General features: G+C 40.4%; 1 pseudogene; it reads left to right on the forward strand.

Moving 5' to 3' along the window:
- The first annotated feature begins 1414 nt into the window (after nucleotides 1–1414).
- LOC101424611 (lysosomal acid lipase/cholesteryl ester hydrolase-like) overlaps nucleotides 1415–14342 on the forward strand; it is a 30626-nt pseudogene continuing 17698 nt past the window's right edge.

The following is a 14342-nucleotide window of genomic DNA, read 5'->3' on the forward strand; positions in this document are numbered from 1 at the left end:
CCAATCAACAAACTACTGCCAGGACCTGATCTTCTACCAATCTCTATCTTATGTGTTCTGTTCCAGCCACAACAGTGTCGTTGGTCTTGCTAAAACCTACCAGGAATATTTCTGCCTCAGGACCTTAGCATTTGCTAATCTCTCACCCCAGAATAGTCTCTCCCCATTATCAACTTGGCTCTCAATCACCTCTTTCTTGTCTGTGAACGGATGTCACTTAACCAGAAGTCCTTCTCTGAGCACAGTATATATAACACGGCAGTCTCCTTCGCTTATCCTCTTACTCTGTTTTATTGTTCTTCATAGCACTTACTGGTAGTGGAATGCTCTGTGTTCTGGGCTTCTAGGCTCTTGGCTGTGTTGCATAAAAGAATTAAAGACATGCCATTGAGTAGCCAAGGGAGTAAAGAATTCATTAATAAACAAGAAAACTGGAAATATGGACACAACCTGAAACATGGCTTATGGACATGCTACCAGCCCCATGTTAGGCCTTCTTTGAGCCTTTCCTTCTCCCCTTCCCTAATGTTGGGGAGGGTCCCTGGCTGCTTGCTGTTCTGATTGGTTGTCCCCCTTTAGCCCTCAGGGGCGCAATGGGAAGGCCTGCCATTTGGAGGAATTCATGGCTGGGAAGAGTTCCAAATGGGACCTTGTGGTCAGGGTGTCTTCCTGCTTTTCCTGGCTTTGTTTTCAGTAGCAGGGGAGTTGCAGGCAGCGTCTCACAGACTTGTTCTCTGCTGGTTCCCAGCAGTTTTCCTTCTTTCCCTTTACTAATGTGCCTCAATTCACCCCTCAGAGAGTTTACACCCTAATTCTTAGTCATCTCCTATGTTATATAGTTATTTGTTGATAGTGTGTCTCTTCCCATTAGAATGTAAGAGCCGGATTAAAAGTGGCCTTGTTTGGTTGGCTGCTATTGTACCCCCAGTGTATTAATTACCTGCACTTAGTAGTGCTCAGTGTAGTTTTTGTTGAATGAAATGTTCAATAAATAACATGCATATACTAAAACTATTCTATTTCCTTTCTATTTTCACAAAACATTAATAATAAGGTAAATAATACTATGTATTACAGCCATGCATTGTGTCAGGCAAAACTCTAAGCGATTTAGATGGAGTAAACAATTTAAATTCATTTAGAGCCCGAACCGTCTGTGCTAGGTACAGAGGGCACCAGAAGTACAGGAGAACCTGGGGCAGAGCGGAGGCAGCCCCCTGTGTGACCGGGCTGGTGTGACGTGGGGCAGCCAGGCTCGCCCGTCTCCCGCGACTGTGCTCCCTGCCATCCCCGCTTGGGGGCGCCCAAGTTCCGCTGGAAGCTCTGTAACCGCCACGCTCGGCGGGGTCCTAGTCCCCTGACACTTCGCGGGCGCCCGCTGCTCTGATTGGCGGCTGCAGTAGCCTGGGCGGGTCCAGGCGTCTGTCCTAAAGGCGTGGGGTCTCGTCATCCCCTCCAAGGCTGTCCCCGCTCTCGGGCCGCCGCGGTCACTGCAGCTTCGGACAGCGGCCGGGTAGGACGGCTCCGAGGTGAGTGCGCCCCGGCCTCGCCTGCAGGCGCGGAGGCGGCGTGGGAGGCCGCGCCCCGCCGCCGGGGGACCTGCTGGGGGCGCGCGTGGTCCCAGGGTGCTCACCCTCCGCGCACCTGAGCCTCCGCTGGCCGCGGGACCCTCCGCTGTAGGACCCCGAGCGTCCTTCCTGGCGTCCCGAGCACCCAGAAGGCGAGGCTCTGCAGTTGCCCGCCCTTCTTCGCGCGGTCTTGGTTTCCCTGTGCAGCCCGAGTCCCTAGAATGGGGCGCGCCAGGATCCCTGATTTCCAGCTCCTCTTCGTTCTCCTCCTCCCTTCTTGCTATTAGGTCCCGCAGACACGCTGCTGACCTCTCCACTTGTTAGCCAAGGCGTGATTCAGAGCAGAGTTTAGCCTCAGTCCTGGTTAGAATCCTGGAGATACTGGTGTTTCATCAGGTGGTACTTTACTCCCGGCTCTTAAGTGGATAAATCTCAGTTTGCTGAAAAATAGGTTTAACGGTACTGCGTAGAGTTGGTGGAATAATTGATATAATGCGTTGAGAGCGCTGCCTGCGGTGGTGGTTCTGCATAGCAAGAGTTTAAATGAGAGCCATATTAATTTTGAACAGCTCTACTGAAGCATAAATGATATATAATAGCAGAACATAGTGCATAATGGAAGTGTACAATTTTCGTAATTTTGACATACACATGAACTTGTGAAATCAGCAGTACAATCAAGATGATGGACATTTATCCCTCACCCCCTGAAATTTCTCATACTCATTGGTTTTCCTCCCCTGCTAACCCTCCTCTCATGAGGTAACCATTGACATACTTCCTGTCAAAGTGAGATTATACAGTATGTTTTCTTTTTTGCCTCACTTATTTCACTCACCATAATTATATTGACATTCATCCATGTGTTTTTTATTGATAAATAGTATTATAATATATTAATATACCACAATTTGTGTGTCTATTCCCTATTGGTGGGCATTTGGATTTTACCATTTTTTGGCTATAACATAAAACGGCTGCTATGAACATTTTTATACAAGTCCTTGGACATACATTCATGCATCTTTTTAAGTGAGTAAATTTATTAAGAAAAAAAAGGACTGGATTGTAGTCCCAGTTTTGCCACCAACCACCTGAGTATGCTTGGGAGAGTCTTTACTTCGCCTTTAACACCCACAAGGTCTTTGCTACACTGTGGTTTTGAGTCATAGCCAGAGACTAGATGTTTTTGTTGGTGGTTGGAGGGACTCAGGAGGAGACAGGGCTGTCCTTCCCCCTGTGCTTCTCTTGCAGGCTCTCTCTCCTTTCATTTCACTTTCTTCCAGAGTTGACACATTTGAATCCTGGCCTATCACTCCGGTAAGATAGTGAGAGGCAAGAGCTAGTATTGTCCCAACTTAAGTGGAAGGGAAGAGGTGGAAGGTTAATAGACTGGAATTTTGCAGATCTCCCCTTTTCTCACTCTGTCTACTTCTGAGCCCTCCTGTCTATTATGTTTTCAGGAATGAGTTTGATATTGTGGTCACATATTAACGGGTGCAAGTGTGTAGAGGGGGGGATGGTAGAGGTAGAGGTGGAGTCGTTCCTAATACAATGTATATGTATTTTTGGCTTCACTACATGGCCATAGAAATTTGTTTCATATTTGCCAAGGGTACCTGTGGGTGCCTTTTCAGAACTTGTTACAGGAGCACAAATCTGCCAATGTAATATCATGTAGTAAAGTTTTGGCAATTAATAATGGATTGTTTTATACAGAATGAAAATGTGGTTCTTTGGGTGGGTGGCCTTGTTGATCCTTGGGACTGTGCATTGCCAGCAGCCCAGAGGGAAGCTGACAACGGTGGATCCTGAAGCATATATGAATGTGGTAAGTGTTCAGAGTTACCTGCTTTAAAACGCCTTTATGACAAGCATTATTTCCTTAAATCCAATTGTGTGGCCTAAGTTTTGCCAACAACTCTAATCTCCATCTATCCCATATGCTTTTTACTATCTCTGAATCTTAGATTCAGTTTGCTAAATTTTTATTTTAACCTGGTAATATGTTTTCACAAACCTCCTTTTATTGTTAAGACTAGATACTTCCTCATAAGGAAAAATCATTTTCATTAATTCATTTCCTTTTCAAGTTACACTACACTGGTTTAAAAAAACAACTAAAAAGTGTCAAAAGTTTGCAAGAATGTTACTATAGAATGCTAGTTTTAGAATACATTGAACAAGGTTGTGTTTAAGAATGTCCAGGGAACACAGTTCAGTTTCAAAATCTTAGGTATCTGAAAAAAATTTTATTAGAACAAATATGCAAAAATAATGCCATGATTATTTAAAACATCTCAAAGTTAGTGATTTTAAGTAAACAATAAGATCTAGGCATGCCTCATTTTGGTGTAAAATATGGGAAAATACTGTTATTAAGGAAAACAATTTATAAACATGATTAGCGACTTTGAGAGCAATTCATATTGAGCAAAGAGAGTTTGACTGGACATTAGTATCTCAAAGTTCAGTCTTTTTTGCGTCCAAATATTTCATGTATCATTCCACCCTACCTTCCTTTTATTATTCCTCCTTGTAAGAATGATAAAATTAAAACCTTGCAATTGTTTATGGTCACTTACTCATTTACATGAAGTTTTCTGCATTATTGAGTTATCTCTATTCCACTGAGATCCTGATGAATGTAAAATAAAAATTTGTGCCTGATATTGTTGAGTAGACAAGGACGACTTTATTCAAAGATGACTGTAGGAACGGGATCCTAGAACCTAATGTCATCAGAAGGACAGCAGGGTTTTTAAGGGCTGAGGGAGCTAGTGGGAAAGTAGTTGGAGGACATTAAGGGGGTTGCTCATTGGGATAGGATGTTGGCTACAGTTTCAGCAGAGCAAAAATTCAAAAACAATTGATTTTTAAAATAAAATCTGGAGAATATCATTGGCTTTTGTCTTCTCCTTTGCCTTTTTTATGGGAGACCTTATCCAATTCTGTCCATAGCATTGCCATTGTTCTTTTTCTTCACAGAGTGAAATGATCTCTTACTGGGGATTCCCTAGTGAGGAACATCTAGTTGAGACAGAAGATGGATATATTCTTTGCCTTCACCACATCCCTCATGGGAGGCAGAACCCGTCTGACAGAGGTAAGGAGTTTTCCTGGGAGAGAAAGGAAAGCTCTTAAAAGTAATTGCGCTGCTAGAATTTGGCTGTTTTTTATGGCAGTAACTAACTTGAAATGAGATTATTTTTAGACTAATGTACTAAAATTGTTATATTTCTGTTACATTCATGCAAGGCATACAAAATACTTGGTCTTTTAAAGAAGTAAGGACAAGAGTCATCTGGTTTCATACTTTGCTTGAGGCTTCCAAGCAAATTTGCTTGAGTCATGACCAGAATCTCTTTCCTTGCTATAGGGAAGCAGGAAGCATCTTCTTGAGTGAAATCCTTTGAGCAATAAATAGCTTAGGTAGTACATTTGCAGAGTTCAAAACTCAAGGAGAATAAGGTAAAAGAACTCCTTCCCATCTCATTCCCCATCTCCTCCATTTCTTGTGTATTCTTTCAAAATCTCTTCTTGTATATGAAAATGAATACAAACATAGATTCTCATTTTCCCTACCTCCCTTTATATGAAAGATGTCACAACACACACTGATTTATTCCTTGATATATCATTGAGATCTTTCTGTACACTATGTAGAGTGCTTCATCTTTCATTCCTATGGATATATGATATTGTGCTGGGCACCCATATCAATTTCATTTAGCAAGTGTCCACTTAATGGACATTTGGGCTATTTCCCGTTTTCTGCTAACAAATATTGCTACAGTAAATAACCTTGTATGTGTGCAAGATGATAATATGCATTTCTAGAAATAAACATTTTTTGGGGATAGAGGATGTAAACATTAGTGGTTTTGATAGTTATTTTCAAATAGTTTCTATATGAAGTTGTACTGATATTTATTCTCGCTAGTAATGTATGAAAGTTTTTGTGTGTCTGTGTGTGTGTTTCTCATTTTATAACTCAAGCAAAACTGCCATATCCAGTGCAGATTCAGGAATTTCTAGTCAGTTTACTTGAAATTGTTGGGATCTGATCCTTATTCATTCATCTTCCAAGAAGTAGCTTATTCTTGAACACTTTCTGTTTCTACAAACTTTCCCTGAGAAATTAAGGTTGAGAGCAAGTTAAGTATCTCTTCCTTTAAAATTTTATATGGGGAAGCGGACTTGGGCCCAGTGGATGGGTCATCCATCTACCACATAGGAAGTCTGCAGTTCAAACCTCAGGTCTCCTTGATCCATGCACAGTTCAGATGCATGCAAGGAGTGCTGAGCCACGCAGGGGTGTCCTCCGCATTGGGGAGCCCCAAGAGCAAGGAGTGTGCCCCGTAAGGAGAGCCACCCAGTGCAAAAGAAAGTGCAGCCTGCCCTGGAATGGCACACACAGGGAGAGCTGACCCAGTGGGATGAAGCAACTAAAAGAGACACAGATTCTGGTGCCGCTGACAACAATAGAAGCAGACGGGAGGAGTGCACAGTGGGTGGACACAGGGAATGGACAGCTCGGGGGGGCAAGGGGAGAGAAAGAAAACATAGATCTTTAAAAAAAAATTAAAATTTTTTTATATGATCAAAAGTCCATCTAAGGGCCTTCTTTTGCCTCAATTCCTTCCCAAATTACTATTCAAAGCAAGTTTAAAAGCCCTCTGTGTTAATGTGAGCTTTGTATCATTCTCTAGGTATTTAACTGTTTCCTCCACCCCTCCCCCCCCAATAAATCCTAGCTGTATTAGGGCTTCGATAATTCTTAAGTTCACAAGACAACCAATGGGCTTCTTGAAATTTAATTTCTAACTTTTTATACATACGTGTTCTAAGATTCCTTCTTACAAACATGTTACCAAATGAGTGGTGAGTTGCACTGAGAACTTATAGTTTTTCTTCTCACTGAAACACACAAGTGCTGCAGGAATGAAATACTTGCACACACAAATTCATATGCAGGGAGGGCCCTGTGTGGTTTATTTCTCTTGCTTATGTATCATGTATTTTTAGATTCGGCCAAGGGCTGTGTTTAAAATTAAATTGCCCAAGGATGTTTTGTCTTAGAACAAGAAACCTTGTCTCTAGACTCACATCCTATCTAGCGGCAGAAAGGGCAAGTGGAAGTCATTTTCAAACTTCAAGCGCAAAGATTTAGCTTCTGCAGAGATAAGCAAGGACAGAGCTATTTTTCTCTGAAGCAAGAACAGAAGAGCTTTCATAAATCTTTTAACCATGTCCTTGACAAGGTGTTGGAACTATCCCCACATCTCCCCCCTTTCTTTTTGAGCAGGTTGTTCTACTTGAGTAACTGAATATACGGTGGCCAGGTATTCATAGCATTGTTTGGTGTGTTCCCATAGTTGGAAGAAGCATAGGTATCCTATAACTATAACAAGACAGAGACAAATTAATCTTCCTATTGTGGCTCACCATTTAAAATTTAGATTGGAAAACCATGTTAAACGGTTCTGCCACTGTAACTGTTCGGATAAGGTTTTTAGTGTGATTTGTTGAGTTTGATTTTTTAAGTTTCATCATTGCCCCCTTACTTGGAAATGGAAAGCTACCACTTCATCTGATATATGAGTGGAGAAGGCACTCTGAAGGTGTTTATTTATTTGGTTCCAATTATGTTGGGTGCCATTCCATTTTAAAGGAGTGACACAAATGTTAGGATGCCTCCAGTCAATTTCATTTATTAGTGGTCCTCGTGGAGGAACCCAGTATCCTCCTATTCATGTTGAATCCTTTGAGGATAATGGGGCCTCAGGATCCCACCAGGAGGTGAGGGCAAATACCGGTGGATCTGTTATATGGGTCTGAAAGCTGTAATTAACAGTGCAGGGGTTAAAAGACATAAGGATGAGCAATATGTACATTTTCCATGTTCCCACCTTAGCAGAAGCAGTAGTGACTACTGTGAAATAAGCTACATAACTATTTTTAGGCATCTTAGGGCACCCAACTCATGCCATAAGAGCTTGTGCTTGGTTGCCCAATTATTTAAGACTCCCCACGTAACCAGTTCAGCCCCTTGGGCAGTCCTCAGGGCGATGTCGGTTGATTGCAGGTTGAGCACTTCCAGGCTTGGTCTTGGGGTGTGCTGTAGATTCCATCAGCCATGGTATGGTTTTATGTGCTTTGCTAGAAGCCAAGCTAGCCCAGCTAGAGGAGGTCCTCCTAGGCAGAGAACACATGAGTACTGTCCTCCCCATGTTGGGTAAATTTACTTGAGCATGCCAATTACCATTAACCTCTTGTCCATCCAGGGGTTTGTATAACACTTTAGGGTAAATTGTTACAATTGGTATTTGAAAATGTTGTTGTGCTGCTGTATAACCATCCTCATTGCAATTTAAAAGAAATTAAAGTATAAAAGGCTATTTGTATGACATCCTTTGGACTGGTTAGACCTAACACCCTATTCCCCCTTTTTTGTTTTGTAAGCATAATTTTAAGGTGGAGTGAGATGATTTTGTAAAAAAAATTATTTATTAACATAATAGTATTAATATAAAGAAATAGGGAAGTGGACTTGGCCTAGTGGTTAAGGCATCCGCCTACGATATGGGAGGTCCGTGGTTCAAACCCCAGGCCTCCTTGACCCGCGTGGAGCTCGCCCACGTGCAGTGCTGATGTGCGCAAGGAGTGCCGTGCCACGCAGGGGTGATCCCACACAGGGGAACCCCACGCACAAGGAGTGCGCCCCATAAGGAGAGCCACCCAGTGTGAAAGAAAGTTCAGCCTGTCCAGGAATGGCACCACACACACGGAAAGCTGACACAAGATGACACAACAAAAAGAAACACAGATTCCCATGCCACTGACAGCAACAGAAGCGGACAAAACCATGCAGCAAATAGACACAGAGTACAGACAACTGGGGCGTTGGGGAGAAGGGAAGAGAAATAAATAAATAAATAAAATCTTAAAAAATATATATAAAGAAATAGGGTTAAAACTACAGGTTTTTTATGCAGTTAGGTTTTTGTTATTAGTCTAGGATAGATGATTGGGTTGTGCACACAGTTTTGGGAAAGTGCTGTAAAATTTACTGTTGGCTTGTTCACATATGAATGCTGCGGGCTTGACTTGCCTAAGGAGATATCAGGGAAAGCTTCAAGAAATTTTAAAATAAAGAGATAGTGACATAATTGGCTATTAATTTTTGTAATAAATTAAGAATATTTAGGGTTGCTGCACACAGCAGTGGTGTTACTTTAATTTATGAGAGCTTACTGTTCTATATCACCCTGTGGCAGTTTTTATTGTGAATTGGACAAGTATGAGTTGAAGTCTCTGCCTTATGGCAGCTTTTAGTGTAAATCAGATGAGTATGAGTTAAAGCGTTCACATTTTGATTTTTAAGTAGAGAGGTTGTTTTGATGATATATATGATTTTTAATAATTAAAATTATTAACAGCATTATATATTTTTAATATTATGTTGGAACATTATTAAATTTTCAGGAATTTTATATACACTTTAAGTATTCATATGATTTTTTACTCATACAACTTTAACAGAGGGTTAAAGAATCCTCTTAATTTTATAATACTTTTAAATATTGTTCATTTAACTTATATTAAATGAACTTAACTATTTTATTACTTTACTTTTTTTAAGGTGAAAGAACCAATCCTCCGCAAAAGCCTAAAATATAAGACATTTTTCAGGATCTGATTTTGAGAAAGCATGTTTGAACATTATGTTCCCTTAAACGTGATAAAACTTGTGTTTTTTAACAGCCAAGGACATGATATGGTCAAAGCACAAGAAGCTATTTTGATAAAAGAGACTCTTTGTACACTGATTAATCAGAAGAAACACTCTTTGTAAGCTTTTGCTAAAACAGAGTAATGTCTTAAGAAACTTTGAGAAAGAACAAAATTTAACTCTGTATTAGTAGACTATTTGATACTAAAGCTTTTAAATTTTAATAGATAGACCTATCAAATCTTACTTAACTTCATCCACAAAAATTCCTTTTCTGCACACCTTTTGTACTTTCTGTGTTCATTCAGGTTTTGTCCTAAATTTTACTCTATTTTAATAACTAGTCATTTTATCTTAGGACAAAATTATTTTCTGTTTCCTGAATAATAAAACTGAGGTTCTATACACCCTACATACGTCAGCTACCAAAATGATTTTGGAAACTGTCGCTAAGCAAACTTCTTACCACATACAATTACCAACAACACTAAACAAATGTTAAAATAATGATTCAATTTGGTTATATGCAAATACAACTTTATTTCAAATACCTAGTAGCATGCAATATTAGAAATAGTTTTTAGAGGCGAGTTGGCAGGGGAGGTTGTTTTCTTGTTATGAAGTTACTTTTTGTTATTATAATCAATTCAGTTTCTGTTTAATAGTGGATTTTTGGAATTAGATATTTAAACACATTGATTCAAACAATGCTTCCATAAACTTCTTATAATTATTCATAACCACATGGACTATAATTACTTTATCTTAAGACAAATTTACCTTCACAGAACACATTTTTTCACTGAATGCTACCACAATACTTTTTACAGCTTGCTGTATGCATTCATGTCTTGTCCTGCATATTTCCATTTTGATTGTATGAAAACTAGCCTTTTTATTTTAGGACAAAAGACACCTTTTTGAACAAACATCAAATTTCAGTTACCATTCCCACAAAATTTTTACCTGTTTTAATATTCATTTAAGTTTTACATCCTTCATTTTATCCTGTGAAGAAAAATAAACCATTCATTTCAATTGAGGCAAGAACTATTTCTTATGAAGAAACTTATAGTAATTCCATTAATCAGGACTTACAATTTTTATCATTGTAGAGCTCTTATTAGTATTTATACTTATCTATTAATATAAGCTTTTATTTACTTTTAGGCCATTTGAATAGAGCTCTTTTAGGACATTTTATTTATTTATTTTAACACCCAAAGGTATTAAAATATACTCTGACATTGAACAAAGAGACAAATACAAAAGCAATGATAACACACTAACAGAAACATAAAGTTTATAATTTTACTCGTAATTCTAGGTCTAGAGTTCCCATAATTCAAAACCTAAGGTTCCTTTGTCAGGGAAGTATGAACAAAAGGTCTGTACTGTTTGAAGCAATGTAGTAATTTGTTGTTCTTTCACTCTACAATTAGCTGCTTTCAATAGTTGTTGTGAAGTGTGGAGATAGATCTCCTAGTGGCTTTGATAATGTATTTCCCATGTTATACTAGTGTCTGTGATCAGCTTACCTCTCTCAGGGCAGTTGATGTTCTGTCTGTGCAGGAAGCGTGGTTTGGACCAATCTCACTATGCAGACATGTTCTTGTGACTGAACCCAGGAAGCAGCTTACCTCAAGGGTGGCTGTGATCGCTGGCAGTGATGAATGTCGGGACTGTAGTTCCCCTGAGCTGTTCCCAGGGGCTGTTCTGAAAAATTCCCCTCAGCTGGGGGAAAACCAGCTGCCCCACGTTGGGCACCAGTTGCTGTGGGAATGAAAGACTCACACACCAAAACTCATGTGCAGGGAGGTCTCCGTCTGGTTTATTTCTCTTGCTTGTATATCATGTATTTTTTGATTTAGCCAAGGACTGTAGTTAAAGATAAATTTCCCAAGGATGTTTTGTCCTGGAACAAGAAACCTTGTCTCTAGACTCACATCCTATCTAGTGGCGGAAAGGGCAAGATGTGTCTGTTTTCAAACTTCAAGCACAAAGAGATAGCTTGTGCAGAGATAAGCAAGGACAGAGCTCTATTTGCTCTGAAGCAAAAAGAGATGAGCTTTAATAAATCATTTAACCATGTCTTTGGTGAGGTGATAGAACTAATCCCACACACAAGCATATATTTTATGCCAGAGTGAGCATATTATCTTTGTGTTCTGCCCCGGCCCGCGGGATGGCAACGGAGACCCGAAACCTGCCGAGAAAGAATGGTGGGACAAGAGACACAAAGAATGACAGCAAGACAGGGTTCTGATCAAACTGCAACTTTATTAAAGGGGGCAAAGTATATATACCCTCGGGTGGGGGAGGAGCGGGGCGTGAGGTAGTGGAGGCTAAGGATTGGTTGTTGCTGTCGTCAGGGTGGGAGGCAGACCTTAGTTTCACGCCTTGCGCCTGCACACTATCTTATCAGTCTGGGCAGTGGCGGGAAATGGAGAACAAAGGAGCAGGGAGGGAGAAGAACAAGGAAGTGGGCTCTGCTCTGGTGGCCATGTTGCCGGCATTGCTGAACTCAGTGTGTACTCGTATTGACCGCTCCCAACAGTGTTCTTCCTTCTCTTTTTTTTTTTTAACCCTAGTTCATGGTGTATACTGATTTCTGATCCCACATATAGAAAAATATATATATATTAATAGTTTTAATGATATTTTATTATAGTCATTAATTGATGATTCTAATCAATAATGTGAGTTATTGTTAAGAGAGGGCAGGACCTCAGTAAAACATGCTAAGGGAATGCGGCTTCTCTTTTCCTATCCTCCTCCAGGCTTTTCTCTCCATACAGTAATTAAATGGTGCTACCTGCCCTACAGATGTGTTTATTGCTCCTGCCACATGTGCAGGTGCCTTGCCATGGAATACTAAGAAAGAAAATTCTTGATTTGCTCCCAGATGGCGGGAAGAAAAGTTAGGAGACCTCAGTTCTAGATATTGGTCTGCAGCCAACTGCTTATCTGCTTTCACCTCTGTAAACCTCAGATTCTTCAACTGTAAAAACAGTTACTTGGCCAGGTCAATCACAAAGTTCCCCTTTAGTCATCTTCACTCTCAGGTCTCATGGGTTTTCTCCCCTCTCCTTCCTTCCTCCCTTCCTCTACCTGCCCCTCTCTCTACTTTCTGGGTGTGTATGTGTGTGTGTTTTGGGGGAGAGAGGTTGATACATTGGTCTCCAGAATGTGGCGCATAAACCAAGAGTAGCCTGAGCTAAATCTGTTCATAGCATTTTGCCCCCATCTTCCTACTCTGTTCTGAAGAGGCCTCTCTAGTCGGGTGATCAGTGACAAGTATATAACTCCTGCAGTGAGCTCAACTCAAGGAAAGTTTTTAAAGGGAATCTGTGAGAAGGGTTGAGTAATCTAAGGGAATGAGTGATTTTCCTTAGACCTGAATAGGTACTTCTCTGATGGTTTGCAATTCCCTGACTCCAGACAGTACACGAGATTGAGGGTTTTAATTGTCCTTCAGCTCCCATCTGAATTTGTCCTTCACTCCTTTTTGGGAGTGGTGGTGTCACTTTGGCTCTTTTAAGACCAAAGAGACAAAAAGGATCCCGAAGGTCCTTCAGTCCTAGAGTGGCATCTGAAACTCGTGGGACTCATGGGACTCATCTCCTCATCCAGGCCACTCCTGACTTGCCCAGGTATTAATAGCACTGCTGTCCCTCTAATGACCTGGACTGGAAACTACAGAATATTTCTTGACTCCCATCTTTAAGTAGCTGTCAAGTTCCTCTCTAGGCTGCCCGTGTTATATGCTTCAGTTCACCCCACCCTTTACTTTCCCTGCCCAGCACCCTAGCTTAGGCTTTTGCTCACAGGGCACCAGAAAGAAGCTCAGAAGCCAAGAGACTTGAACCATTTCCATTTGTGAGGCTCCCCATACATTAAGAAATACAAAGAAGTTTCCAAACAGGAATATAGAAATTCAGTCGGCTTATAATTTAGAAAAGCAAAGCTTTTAACACACACAAATATAATGCTATATATCTATACAATTTACAAAAGAATTAGAATTTGTATTACAGCATTATTCATTTACCTGTACCTCATTCAGCATGGAACATGATTTGACAAGTAGTGATGGTCTTTCAGTCCTGCCTCAGTGGGCCTCTCTGATTATCTGTAACCTGACTAGGAGATCATTAGAGACTTCTCATGAGCAGAGGGCTGGTCTGTGGCCCAGCTCTGTGTCCTCTTAGCAGCTCTGCTCTCCTCTCTGACAGATTCCTTGTGTGTTTGTTTGTTTTCTTTGTACCTGTTAAGCTTCTCAAAGACCAACTATAATTATGTGATTCAGCCATTCAACAATCTTCAGGGCCCTAATGAATGAAAATACCCACCTTTACTTATATTCTTTCCCTCTAGCTGTTGTCTGTACCATTCATCTTTCTATGTAGTAGTAGAACTTTGAAATTCATCATGTTCATTACAGTGATTACTGTGATAGGCTGTAATGTTTGTGGTGACCTACTCTGTAGGAGTAAGAATCTCTCTCTCTCAAGATCTTTTGAGGAGTGCTTGAGAACCATTGATTGTCAACCATGTTTACTCATTATCTAAGAAACATTATTTATTAGTTATATAGGTTTTAATTGGTACCAGAACAAAATTATAAATAGTATAAATGAAGTTGGGTCTATTGTATTAATAAATAGAAAAAGAAATGACTCCCTGGAACTCTCAAACCCAAATGAATTATTTCTTCTTTGCTAAACTCCACCCCTGGACAGCAGCTGGTCCCACACCACTGGAACGATGCCTACCATCCTAAGTCCTATCATTTTTTTCCCCAGCTGAGACATTTTATTTGTGTGTATGTATTACACCACTAGAAAAAAAAATCCCAGGATTTTCTTTCCTGTACGTTTTCATCTTGGTTCCTTTTTGGTCCAAGATACCAGTTGATGTCATCAGTACAATGAAACCAAACTGACAGATCTTTGAGTTGCCCATCAAATCTGGGGCTAATCACTCTGCATTTGTTTAACCTGCCGGTGAGTTTCACAACAATTTCCCCAGCCTTCTAA

Source organism: Dasypus novemcinctus, chromosome 6, assembly GCF_030445035.2.
Source record: "Dasypus novemcinctus isolate mDasNov1 chromosome 6, mDasNov1.1.hap2, whole genome shotgun sequence".
In the NCBI taxonomy this organism is placed as follows: domain Eukaryota; kingdom Metazoa; phylum Chordata; class Mammalia; order Cingulata; family Dasypodidae; genus Dasypus; species Dasypus novemcinctus.